We start from the raw sequence: 12,120 nt of genomic DNA on the forward strand, positions 1-12,120 counted from the left end.
ATGCTTTCTCATTGTACAAATAAAAAACATCATTTCCTCCAAGCAAAAATAATACGTTCTTCATTATATTCTTATCTCATAAAAAAGACATGCATTATACATCATAATTATACTAAACCAAAGATAATTATATTACCAAATTGGATGCACCAAAAATGGAAGCTTCACTCGTAAGACTCAAGCGACAACATAATCAAGCTAAGGCAACAGTGATGTGCTTAATGCTACTGTGTTCAAAATTATAAAAAAAACCATGTTCTTTTCCAATCTTAAATAACTCTGTTTCAGAAATAATTTCTTATAACTCAACAATTTCACCACTATTCATAGTAGCAAAAACAATTTCTAATACCCTAGCAAGCATGTCAGAATGATCAATAAACTCATAATTAATAAGTAGAATTGAATAAGCAGAATGCCTGAAAACCGTACCTCATAAAACCTAAGAATCTTGATCGATGGAAAGAGAAACTCATAGCCAGTAATTTCAAAGAATGTCATACAGAAGCTTTTTCTCTTCCGGATTAAGCCTCACTCACAACCTTCTTTACTTTGTGTGTCACTTCCTCAATAAAAGAAATTGTGTAGCTGCAAAACGAACAAATCTTTATCTGAATTCACATATAATAGCTACAGAAATTAGTAAACAAAACAAATCATGGTAAATGTAGAGTAGCTGGACGAATAAAATTAAGAGAATTGAAAAATTAAGAGAGACCTTGTTATCGACAAAATTGAGGAAAAACTCGCAGCACAATAGCTTGATGGACAAAATTTTATATATCAAAGAGCAATTACACTAATAGGTTAATCTAATGTGAGAAAATCTTATTAAAAACCTAGAAACTAAGGAAATTAGAATTTTTATTTGACAGTAAGCAAAAATAAACAACTATTGAGAGAAAATTAGGAATTTAAAATCTCCAAATTTCGGAAAAAAGTGAAAAGAAGAAAGGAAGACCTAATCTGGTATTGGCGAATGAGGAAGTTGGCATGGTGGATTGACTTGGCCTTGCTAAACTTGAAGACAACAGTCTGAAGGCGGTGCTCGAGAAAGTTTTCGATGGTGAGAGCAAGGATGTAATCGCAGAAGTGGCAAAGAAGGCAGAAGAAGATTGCAAAAGCTCGTTAAAGCCAGCAACAATGTTACAGCGGCGAAGTGATAAATAAAGCAGCGAGGAGATAAGAGGTGATGCCTAACCTTTAGATCAAAACCAGAACAAAATCGTAGAAGCTCATTGAAGCCAACGGCAATGAAATGAACGACGGAGGTGAACGGCGAAGATATTCTAATCGGAAGAGAACGCCGCAGAGGAGATCGTCGTCGAAGAAAGTCGTCGCTGGAGCAGATTGTGCCAAAGCAGATCCCAGTGGTAGCATCGTTACCTTAGAGAAACACAGTGCGTGACAGCGCGTTAGAGTTGAATCAAAGAGAGTTTGGGATTTTCATAAATAATGGAAATATGACCCAAATAATGCCGGTTTAAAACCGCCAAAATCAACAAAAACCACCATTTTATGCAAATTCATTAAAAAATCCAATTTCTACTCCATCCGACTAGTTCCTTGTTTGAGTCCCGAGCAACCCATATAATATATGGAATATATATATATATATATATATATATATATATATATATATATATATTGATATAATTTTATCTATAATAATTTTAATTATTAAATCCATAAGAAAATACGTCGAAGTTATATTTATATAACGGTATATGTATATACCATAGTGAATTCATAATCATTTTCATTCTTTGTTTAGATTAATCTAAATGAATAAAAGCATTTTCAACAGATATATTGATATATATCTTCATGGTTGACACCAATATATGACTCGTGTTATACTGTTGAATAACAAGCCCTCAATTATCTAGTTAGAGAGAATTCATGTGCTTAGGAGTCCCTGATAATTAAAAAAACCAAGATTTTTCCATGACTGCAATTTTAGAGAGACGCGAGAGCGAAAGCGAAAGCCTATGGGGTCGCTTCTGTAACTGGATAACCAGCACTGAAAATAGTCTTTACATTGGATGGTTTTGTGTTTTTATGATCCTACTTTATTAACCGCAACTTCTGTATTTATTATCGCTTTCATTGCTGCCCCTCTAGTAGATATTGATGGTATTCGTGAGCCTGTTTCTGGATCTCTACTTTATCGAAACAATATTATTTTGGGTGCCATTATTCCTACTTCAGCGGCTATAGGTTTGCACTTTTACCCGATATGGGAAGCGGCATCTGTTTATGAATGGTTATACAATGGCAGTCCTTATGAACTAATTGTTCTACACTTCTTACTTGGTGTAGCCTGTTACATGGGTCGTGAGTGGGAACTTAGTTTTCGTCTGGGTATGCGCCCTTGGATTGATGTTGTATATTCAGCTCCTGTTGCAGCGGCTACTGCTGTTTTCTAGATCTATCAACACTATAAAACACCATAATTAAAGAACCATCGTAATATAAATGTCATTTTAAACCCTTTTTGCAGTGGTTTAAGTACCAAAATGAAATGAAGTTGTTTAGCCATGTGTCCAACGTAGCAAGTCAGAGCCAATTCAGCACTGAAAAACTAGCAGCACAATAGCTAGATGAACAAAATTTTATATATCAAAGAGCAATTACACTAAGAGGTTAATCGAATGTGAGAAAATCTTATTAAAAACCTAGAAACTAGGGAAATTAGAATTTTTATTCGACAGTAAGCAAAAATAAGCAATTGTTGAGAGAAAATTTGGAATTTAAAATCTCCAAATTTCAGAAAAAAGTGAAAAGAAGAAAGGAAGACCTAATGTGTTATTAGCGAATGAGGAACTTGGTATGGTGGATTGACTTGGCCTTGCAGAACTTGCAGACGACAGTCTGGAGGCGATGCTCGAGGAAGTTTTCGATGGTGAGAGCAAGGATGTAATCGCAGAAGTGACAGTGAAGGCTGAAGAAAATCGTAATAGCTCGCTAAAGCCAGCAACAATGTTACAACGGTGAGGAGATAAATAAAGTAGCGAGGAGATAAGAGGTGATGCCTAACCTTTAGATCAAAACCATAACAAAATCGCAGAAGCTCATTGAAGCCAACGACAAGGAAATGAACGACGGCGGTGAACGACGAAGAGATTCTAATTGGAGGAGAACTCCGCAGAGGAGATCGTCGTCGGAGAAAGTCGTCGTTGCAGCAGATTGCGCCGAAGCAGATCCCAATGGTAGCATCATTACCTTAGAGAAACACAATGCGTGACAGCATGTTAGGGTTGAATCAGAGAGAGTTTAGGAGTTTTGTAAATAATGGAAATACGACCCAAATAATGGCGGTTTAAAATCGCCGAAATCAACAAAAACCACCACTTTATGCAAATTCATTAACAAATCCAATTTCAACTCCATCCGACTAGTTCCGGGTTCGAGTCCCGGGCAACCCATATAATATATGGAATATATATATATCGACGTATTTTCTTATGGATTTTATAATTAAAATTATTATAGATATCATTATATCTACATTAATATATATAATATATATAATATATATATTATATAATATATATATTATATATATTAATGTAGATATAATGATATCTATAATAATTTTAATTATAAAATCCATAAGAAAATACGTCGAAGTTATATTTATATAACGGTATATGTATATACCATAGTGAATTCATAATCATTTTCATTCTTTGTTTAGATTAATCTAGATGAATAAAAGCATTTTTAACAGATATATTGATATATATCTTCTTGGTTGACACCAACATATGCCTCGTGTTATACTGTTGAATAACAAGCCCTCAATTATCTTGTTAGAGAGAATTCGTGTGCTTAGGAGTCCCTGATAATTAAAAAAAGCCAAGATTTTACCATGACTGCAATTTTAGAGAGACACGAGAGCGAAAGCCTATGGGGTCGCTTCTGTAACTAGATAACCAGCACTGAAAATAGTCTTTACATTGGATGGTTTGGTATTTTTATGATCCTACTTTATTAACCGCAACTTCTATATTTATTATCGCTTTTATTGCTGCCCCTCCAGTAGATATTGATGGTATTCGTGAGCCTATTTCTGGATCACTACTTTATGGAAACAATATTATTTCGGGTGCCAATATTCCTACTTTGGCGGCAATAGGTTTGTATTTTTACCCGATATGGGAAGCGGCATCTGTTGATGAATGGTTATACAATGGCGGTCCTTATGAACTAATTGTTCTACACTTCTTACTTGGTGTAGCTTGTTACATGGGTCTTGAGTGGGAACTTAGTTTTCGTCTGGGTATGCGCCCTTGGATTGATGTTGCATATTCAGCTCCTGTTGCAGCGGCTACTGCTGTTTTCTAGATCTAGCAACACTATAAAACTCCATAATTAAAGAACCACCGTAATATAAATGCCATTTTAAATCCTTTTTGCAGTGGTTTAAGTGCCAAAATTAAACAAAGTTGTTTAGCCATGTGTCCAGCGTAGCAAGTCAGAGCCAATTCAGCATTGAGAAACTCGCAGCACAATAGCTTGATGAACAAAATTTTATATATCAAAGAGCAATTACACTAATAGGTTAATCTAATGTGAGAAAATCTTATTAAAAACCTAGAAACTAAGGAAATTAGAATTTTTATTTGACAGTAAGCAAAAATAAACAACTATTGAGAGAAAATTAGGAATTCAAAATCTCCAAATTTCGAAAAAAAGTGAAAAGAAGAAAGGAAGACCTAATGTGGTATTGGCGAATGAGGAAGTTGGCATGGTGGATTGACTTGGCATTGCTGAACTTGAAGACAACAGTCTGAAGGCGGTGCTCGAGAAAGTTTTCGATGGTGAGAGCAAGGATGTAATCGCAGAAGTGGCAAAGAAGGCAGAAGAATATTGCAAAAGCTCGCTAAAGCCACAACAATGTTACAACGGCGAAGTGATAAATAAAGCAGCGAGGAGATAAGAGGTGATGCCTAACCTTTAGATCAAAACCAGAACAAAATCGTAGAAGCTCATTGAAGCCAACGGCAATGAAATGAACGACGGAGGTGAACGGCGAAGATATTCTAATTGGAGGAGAACGCCGCAGAGGAGATCGTCGTCAGAGAAAGACGTCGCTGGAGCAGATTGTGCCGAAGCAGATCCCAGTGGTAGCATCGTTACCTTAGAGAAACACAACGCGTGACAGCGCGTTAGGGTTGAATTAGACAGAGTTTGGGATTTTTGTAAATAATGGAAATATGACCCAAATAATGGCAGTTTAAAACCGCCGAAATCAACAAAAACCACTATTTTATGCAAATTCATTAACAAATCAAATTTCTACTCCATCCGACTAGTTTCGGGGTCGAGTCCCGGACAACCCATATAATATACGGAATATATATATATATAATAATTTTAATTATAAAATCCATAAGAAAATACGTCGAAGTTATATTTATATAACGGTATATGTATATACTATAGTGAATTCATAATCATTTTCATTCTTTGTTTAGATTAATCTAAATGAATAAAAGCATTTTCAACAGATATATTAATATATATCTTCTTGGTTGACACCAATATATGCCTCGTGTTATACTGTTGAATAACAAGCCCTCATTTATCTAGTTAGAGAGAATTCTTGTGCTTAGGAGTCCCTGATAATTAAAAAAACTAAGATTTTACCATGACTGCAATTTTAAAGAGACGCGATAGCAAAAGCCTATGGGGTCTCTTCTGTAACTGGATAACCAGCACTAAAAATAGTCTTTACATTGGATGGTTTGGTGTTTTTATGATCCTAATTTATTAACCGCAACTTCTGTATTTATTATCACTTTCATTGCTGCCCCTCCAGTAGATATTGATGGTATTCGTGAGCCTGTTTCTGGATCTCTACTTTATGGAAACAATATTATGTCGGGTGCCATTATTCCTACTTCGGCGGCTATAGGTTTGCACTTTTACCATATATGGGAAGCGACATCTGTTGAATAATTGTTATACAATGGCGGTTCTTATGAACTAATTGTTCTACACTTCTTACTCGGTGTAGCTTGTTACATAGGTCATGAGTGGGAACTTAGTTTTCGTCGGGGTATGTGCCCTTGGATTGATGTTGCATATTCAGCTCCTGTTGCAGCGGCTACTACTGTTTTCTAGATCTATCAACACTATAAAACACCATAATTAAAGAACCGCCGTAATATAAATGCCATTTTAACCCTTTTTGCAGTGGTTTAAGTGCCAAAACGAAACGAAGTTGTTTAGCCATGTGTCCAGCGTAGCAAGTCAGAGCCAATTCAGCACTGAGAAACTCGCAGCACAATAGCTTGATGAACAAAATTTTATATATCAAAGAGCAATTACACTGAGAGGTTAATCTAATGTGAGAAAATCTTATTAAAAACCTGGAAACTAAGGAAATTAGAATTTTTATTTGACAGTAAGCAAAAATAAGCAACTATTGAGAGAAAATTTGGAATTTAAAATCTCCAAATTTCGGAAAAAAGTGAAAAGAAGAAAGGATGACCTAATATGGTATTGGCGAATGAGGAACTTGGCATGGTGGATTGACTTGGCCTTGCTGAACTTAAAGACGATAGTCTGGAGGCGGTGCTCGAGGAAGTTTTCGATTGTGAGAACAAGGATGTAATTGCAGAAGTGATAGAGAAGGCAGAAGAAAATCGCAAAAGCTCACTAAAGCCAGCAACAATGTTACAGCGGCAAGGTGATAAATAAAGCACGAGGAGATAAGAGGAGATGCCTAACCTTTAGATCAAAACCAGAACAAAATTGTAGAAGCTCATTGAAGCCAACGGCAAGGAAATGAACGACGGCGGTGAACGGCGAAGAGATTCTAATTGGAGGAGAACGCCGCAGAAGAGATCGTCGTCGAAGAAAGACGTCGCTGGAGCAGATTGTGCCGAAGCAGATCCCAGTGGTAGCATCGTTACCTTAGAGAAACACAATGCGTGACAGCGCGTTAGGGTTGAATTAGAGAGAGTTTGGGATTTTTGTAAATAATGGAAATATGACCCAAATAATGGCAGTTTAAAACCGCCGAAATCAACAAAAACCACTATTTTATGCAAATTCATTAACAAATCAAATTTCTACTCCATCCGACTAGTTTCGGGTTCGAGTCCCGGACAACCCATATAATATACGGAATATATATATATATATATAATAATTTTAATTATAAAATTCATAAGAAAATACGTCGAAGTTATATTTATATAACGGTATATGTATATACTATAGTGAATTCATAATCATTTTCATTCTTTGTTTAGAGTAATCTAAATGAATAAAAGCATTTTCAACAGATATATTAATATATATCTTCTTGGTTGACACCAATATATGCCTCGTGTTATACTGTTGAATAACAAGCCCTCATTTATCTAGTTAGAGAGAATTCTTGTGCTTAGGGGAGTCCCTGATAATTAAAAAAACTAAGATTTTACCATGACTGCAATTTTAAAGAGACGCGATAGCAAAAGCCTATGGGGTCTCTTCTGTAACTGGATAACCAGCACTAAAAATAGTCTTTACATTGGATGGTTTGGTGTTTTTATGATCCTAATTTATTAACCGCAACTTCTGTATTTATTATCACTTTCATTGCTGCCCCTCCAGTAGATATTGATGGTATTCGTGAGCCTGTTTCTGGATCTCTACTTTATGGAAATAATATTATGTCGGGTGCCATTATTCCTACTTCGGCGGCTATAGGTTTGCACTTTTACCATATATGGGAAGCGACATCTGTTGAATAATTGTTATACAATGGCGGTTCTTATGAACTAATTGTTCTACACTTCTTACTCGGTGTAGCTTGTTACATAGGTCATGAGTGGGAACTTAGTTTTCGTCGGGGTATGCGCCCTTGGATTGATGTTGCATATTCAGCTCCTGTTGCAGCGGCTATTGCTGTTTTCTAGATCTATCAACAATATAAAACACCATAATTAAAGAACCGCCGTAATATAAATGCCATTTTAACCCTTTTTGCAGTGGTTTAAGTGCCAAAACGAAACGAAGTTGTTTAACCATGTGTCCAGCGTAGCAAGTCAGAGCCAATTCAGCACTGAGAAACTCGCAGCACAATAGCTTGATGAACAAAATTTTATATATCAAAGAGCAATTACACTGAGAGGTTAATCTAATGTGAGAAAATCTTATTAAAAACCTGGAAACTAAGGAATTAGAATTTTTATTTGACAGTAAGCAAAAATAAGCAACTATTGAGAGAAAATTTGGAATTTAAAATCTCCAAATTTGGAAAAAAAGTGAAAAGAAGAAAGGATGACCTAATATGGTATTGGCGAATGAGGAACTTGGCATGGTGGATTGACTTGGCCTTGCTGAACTTAAAGACGATAGTCTGGAGGCGGTGCTCGAGGAAGTTTTCGATTGTGAGAACAAGGATGTAATTGCAGAAGTGATAGAGAAGGCAGAAGAAAATCGCAAAAGCTCACTAAAGCCAGCAACAATGTTACAGCGGCAAGGTGATAAATAAAGCACGAGGAGATAAGAGGAGATGCCTAACCTTTAGATCAAAACCAGAACAAAATTGTAGAAGCTCATTGAAGCCAACGGCAAGGAAATGAACGACGGCGGTGAACGGCGAAGAGATTCTAATTGGAGAAGAACGCCGCAGAAGAGATCGTCGTCGAAGAAAGACGTCGCTGGAGCAGATTGTGCCGAAGCAGATCCCAGTGGTAGCATCGTTACCTTAGAGAAACACAATGCGTGACAGCGCGTTAGGGTTGAATTAGAGAGAGTTTGGGATTTTTGTAAATAATGGAAATATGACCCAAATAATGGCAGTTTAAAACCGCCGAAATCAACAAAAACCACTATTTTATGCAAATTCATTAACAAATCAAATTTCTACTCCATCCGACTAGTTTCGGGTTCGAGTCCCGGACAACCCATATAATATACGGAATATATATATATATATATAATAATTTTAATTATAAAATTCATAAGAAAATACGTCGAAGTTATATTTATATAACGGTATATGTATATACTATAGTGAATTCATAATCATTTTCATTCTTTGTTTAGATTAATCTAAATGAATAAAAGCATTTTCAACAGATATATTAATATATATCTTCTTGGTTGACACCAATATATGCCTCGTGTTATACTGTTGAATAACAAGCCCTCATTTATCTAGTTAGAGAGAATTCTTGTGCTTAGGAGTCCCTGATAATTAAAAAAACTAAGATTTTACCATGACTGCAATTTTAAAGAGACGCGATAGCAAAAGCCTATGGGGTCTCTTCTGTAACTGGATAACCAGCACTAAAAATAGTCTTTACATTGGATGGTTTGGTGTTTTTATGATCCTAATTTATTAACCGCAACTTCTGTATTTATTATCACTTTCATTGCTGCCCCTCCAGTAGATATTGATGGTATTCGTGAGCCTGTTTCTGGATCTCTACTTTATGGAAACAATATTATGTCGGGTGCCATTATTCCTACTTCGGCGGCTATAGGTTTGCACTTTTACCATATATGGGAAGCGACATCTATTGAATAATTGTTATACAATGGCGGTTCTTATGAACTAATTGTTCTACACTTCTTACTCGGTGTAGCTTGTTACATAGGTCATGAGTGGGAACTTAGTTTTCGTCGGGGTATGCGTCCTTGGATTGATGTTGCATATTCAGCTCCTGTTGCAGCGGCTACTGCTGTTTTCTAGATCTATCAACACTATAAAACACCATAATTAAAGAACCGCCGTAATATAAATGCCATTTTAACCCTTTTTGCAGTGGTTTAAGTGCCAAAACGAAACGAAGTTGTTTAGCCATGTGTCCAGCATAGCAAGTCAGAGCCAATTCAGCACTGAGAAACTCGCAGCACAATAGCTTGATGAACAAAATTTTATATATCAAAGAGCAATTACACTGAGAGGTTAATCTAATGTGAGAAAATCTTATTAAAAACCTGGAAACTAAGGAAATTAGAATTTTTATTTGACAGTAAGCAAAAATAAGCAACTATTGAGAGAAAATTTGGAATTTAAAATCTCCAAATTTCGGAAAAAAGTGAAAAGAAGAAAGGATGACCTAATATGGTATTGGCGAATGAGGAACTTGGCATGGTGGATTGATTTGGCCTTGCTGAACTTAAAGACGATAGTCTGGAGGCGGTGCTCGACGAAGTTTTCGATTGTGAGAACAAGGATGTAATTGCAGAAGTGATAGAGAAGGCAGAAGAAAATCGCAAAAGCTCACTAAAGCCAGCAACAATGTTACAGCGGCAAGGTGATAAATAAAGCACGAGGAGATAAGAGGAGATGCCTAACCTTTAGATCAAAACCAGAACAAAATTGTAGAAGCTCATTGAAGCCAACGGCAAGGAAATGAACGACGGCGGTGAACGGCGAAGAGATTCTAATTGGAGGAGAACGCCGCAGAAGAGATCGTCGTCGAAGAAAGACGTCGCTGGAGCAGATTGTGCCGAAGCAGATCCCAGTGGTAGCATCGTTACCTTAGAGAAACACAATGCGTGACAGCGCGTTAGGGTTGAATTAGAGAGAGTTTGGGATATTTTTAAATAATGGATATATGACCCAAATAATGGCAGTTTAAAACCGCCGAAATCAACAAAAACCACTATTTTATGCAAATTCATTAACAAATCAAATTTCTACTCCATCCGACTAGTTTCGGGTTCGAGTCCCGGACAACCCATATAATATACGGAATATATATATATATATATATATATATATATATATATATATATATATATATATATATTATAATTTTAATTATAAAATCCATAAGAAAATACGTCGAAGTTATATTTATATAACGGTATATGTATATACTATAGTGAATTCATAATCATTTTCATTCTTTGTTTAGATTAATCTAAATGAATAAAAGCATTTTCAACAGATATATTAATATATATCTTCTTGGTTGACACCAATATATGCCTCGTGTTATACTGTTGAATAACAAGCCCTCATTTATCTAGTTAGAGAGAATTCGTGTGCTTAGGAGTCCCTGATAATTAAAAAAACCAAGATTTTACCATGACTGCAATTTTAGAGAGACGCAAGAGCAAAAGCCTATGGGGTCTCTTCTGTAACTAGATAACCAGCAATGAAAACAGTCTTTACATTAGATGGTTTGGTGTTTTTATGATCCTACTTTATTAACCGCAACTTCTGTATTTATTATCACTTTCATTGCTGCCCCTCCAGTAGATATTGATGGTATTCATGAGCCTGTTTCTGGATCTCTACTTTATGGAAACAATATTATTTCGGGTGCCATTATTCCTACTTCGGCGGCTATAGGTTTGCACTTTTACCCGATATGGGAAGCGACATTTGTTGAAGAATTGTTATACAACGGCGGTTCTTATGAACTAATTGTTCTACACTTCTTACTTGGTGTAGCTTGTTACATAGGTCGTGAGTGAGAACTTAGTTTTTGTCGGGGTATGCACCCTTGGATTGATGTTGCATATTCAGCTCCTGTTGCAGCGGCTACTGTTGTTTTCTAGATCTATCAACACCATAAAACACCATAATCAAAGAATCGCCGTAATATAAATGTCATTTTAAACCCTTTTTGCAGTGGTTTGAGTGCCAAAACGAAACGAAGTTGTTTAGCCATGTGTCTAGCGTAGCAAGTCAGAGCCAATTCAACACTTAGTTCACTGATTCAGTACTAGAAAGGGTCCAAGAACCAATATGATTCCCAAAACTAAATCTCGAGGACCAGTATAGACAATTTTAAATTTGAGAGACTAAAATGGTACGGTGAAAGTTGTGAATCTGATAGACCACTTTGAAAATTTAGCCGATATATATATAAAACAAATTACAAATTATACATTGTGTCTCTAATGTATCGAACTCCTTTAATGTTTTTTAAATAAACTTTATTTTTAACTTTGAAATAAATTTTAATTTTATCCTTCAATAATATTAATTTTTTTTACTGTACATAGTTATTCAATTATTTTTTAATCACATTATTTTTATTCTAAGTAATTTTTTTTAATTTTACTATACTCTTAAAGATTTTTATTTATCATGAAAGGTTTGTAGAATGATTAGTACATAAATTTGCAGAAAAAAACATGGCACATATA

The 12,120-nt window shown here is 35.5% G+C and overlaps 6 pseudogenes; all 6 read left to right on the forward strand.

Moving 5' to 3' along the window:
- The first annotated feature begins 1,258 nt into the window (after window positions 1-1,258).
- Window positions 1,259-2,429, forward strand: LOC130962974 (photosystem II protein D1-like; annotated as a pseudogene).
- A 1,373-nt stretch (window positions 2,430-3,802) lies between these two features.
- Window positions 3,803-4,356, forward strand: LOC130962207 (photosystem II protein D1-like; annotated as a pseudogene).
- A 661-nt stretch (window positions 4,357-5,017) lies between these two features.
- LOC130962975 (photosystem II protein D1-like) lies at window positions 5,018-6,132 on the forward strand (annotated as a pseudogene).
- Window positions 6,133-6,798: 666 nt separating this feature from the next.
- On the forward strand, window positions 6,799-7,919 carry LOC130962976 (photosystem II protein D1-like; annotated as a pseudogene).
- Window positions 7,920-8,584: 665 nt separating this feature from the next.
- LOC130962977 (photosystem II protein D1-like) lies at window positions 8,585-9,703 on the forward strand (annotated as a pseudogene).
- A 666-nt stretch (window positions 9,704-10,369) lies between these two features.
- LOC130962978 (photosystem II protein D1-like) lies at window positions 10,370-11,526 on the forward strand (annotated as a pseudogene).
- The last annotated feature ends 594 nt before the right edge of the window (window positions 11,527-12,120 follow it).

Source organism: Arachis stenosperma, chromosome 2, assembly GCF_014773155.1.
Source record: "Arachis stenosperma cultivar V10309 chromosome 2, arast.V10309.gnm1.PFL2, whole genome shotgun sequence".
Classification (NCBI taxonomy): Eukaryota; Viridiplantae; Streptophyta; class Magnoliopsida; order Fabales; family Fabaceae; genus Arachis; species Arachis stenosperma.